This window comes from Pinus tabuliformis, chromosome 4_1 (genome assembly GCF_031772625.1).
Source record: "Pinus tabuliformis cultivar Carrire ecotype Pingquan chromosome 4_1, CPIR1, whole genome shotgun sequence".
Taxonomy (NCBI): Eukaryota; Viridiplantae; Streptophyta; class Pinopsida; order Pinales; family Pinaceae; genus Pinus; species Pinus tabuliformis.
In genome coordinates, this window is record NC_142303.1 from 399,604,330 (window position 1) to 399,605,898 (window position 1,569).

Below are 1,569 nucleotides of genomic sequence, written 5' to 3' on the forward strand. Positions count from 1 at the left end.
ATATTACCCCGGGATCATGCAAATATCATGTTACTGTTAGAAACCATGAATAATTCCAACTACCTGCCACTAAAATTCAACAGAAACAGTAAATGCTGAATCTAGAAAGCCGCTGCTATATTTAATGAAGTCGGCGGATACATTGACAATGGGGAAACTTCTCCAGCAAGCCACCGACTCTAATGATCTCCAGAAACTTCTGTAGCATGCATATATATCTGTTTGCTCTGTGAATGAAGCAAGTGTTCAGATCTGTTTCTGTGTTGTGTTGATTTGTTGTGTGCCTCTGATCTTTTCATGGTATCAGAGCGACGTTGAGGGCTGAGTGTGAGAGCCCAAGTTGAGCGATCAGAGTGGGTGAGACATCGCTGTAAGGTGAGCTGTAAAGCTGTGTATCGCTGTGTGTTGCTATATGGTGAGCGCTGTGTGAAGCGGTTGAGTTCCTGTATTTGTGAGTGTGGCGACCGTGGCAGAGAACGGCATTTGAGTAAGTTGTATGTTGTGTGTTCAGTTTTGTGTCTGCTTTCCCTAAGATTGACTGTGTGTTGTGAAGACTGATGTGTAGGCTTGCAGAGCCCGAAGTTGTTTTCTACCCACAGATGCTTTTGTGGTGAATGGTCTGTTGTCATGATGAGAAGCGGTGGCGCTTGAGATGTGTGCTGGTAAGGATAAGGCCTCAGTGAAATTACCCTGTTCCAATGGAGGCGATTGAGCCATTGTAAGCAAGACTCTGTTGTACAGTCGAAACTCTCGTTGAAGGTAAATACGGTTCGCTGTTTTTTTTTGTTCTGTCAACACTGTTGCCTGGTGTCATCGTTGGAAGCCGAGTTTGTGAGCGTTGTATGGAGGTTACTCTTTGCAGAAAACTTTGTAACTGTTGATGCCGCTGTTCGCTGGGCCGCTTGATATTTTTTTGAGATATGTGAGCCCTACAAAGGTTTTTGTTATGGTGTGTTAACTATGTTATTTTAGCTTGAAACATTAAAAAAAGGGAGGTTTGTTATTACTGAGTAAGAAAATATTGAAGTTAAAAAAAAAAAAAAAAAAAGATTTTTTATGGTGCATGAGTGGTGTAAAAGATTTTGAGATATAGTGAAAAATTGGTGCATTTGGATTTGGTGGTATTTTGGTGATTGGATAAAGTTTTTTTATCATGGCAAATTTGTTGCTTGATAATTATATGAATGAATCCACCAAGCTTGATGGCGAAAATTATGTAAACTGGAAATTCAAGCTAATGACTATTTTAGAAGGTAATAATTTGTGGTCCATTGTAAGTGGGGATGAGCCCAAACCCACTGTTGCAGGTTCTATCCCAGATTGGGAGAGAAGGGAGACAAAAGCAAAGGTGCTGCTGCGTATGTCCGTAAAGGACAACATCATTCCTCACATCAGAGATTGCAAGACATCAAAAGAAACATGGGATATGTTGAAGGGTTTGTATGAGACAGCAAATACAAACCGAATCTTGTTTTTGAAGACTAAGCTTTTATCTCTAAAAATGGATGCAAATGAAAATATAAGCAATTTTATATCTCGTGTCAAAGATTTAAGTGATAAGTTAGGAGA

The 1,569-nt window shown here is 39.9% G+C and overlaps 1 long non-coding RNA gene across 1 annotated transcript; it reads left to right on the forward strand.

Moving 5' to 3' along the window:
• The first annotated feature begins 257 nt into the window (after positions 1-257).
• On the forward strand, positions 258-1,354 carry LOC149175992 (uncharacterized). Its single transcript, XR_016258588.1, has 2 exons — positions 258-759; positions 1,279-1,354. It is a non-coding gene; the product is annotated as an uncharacterized LOC149175992 (long non-coding RNA).
• The last annotated feature ends 215 nt before the right edge of the window (positions 1,355-1,569 follow it).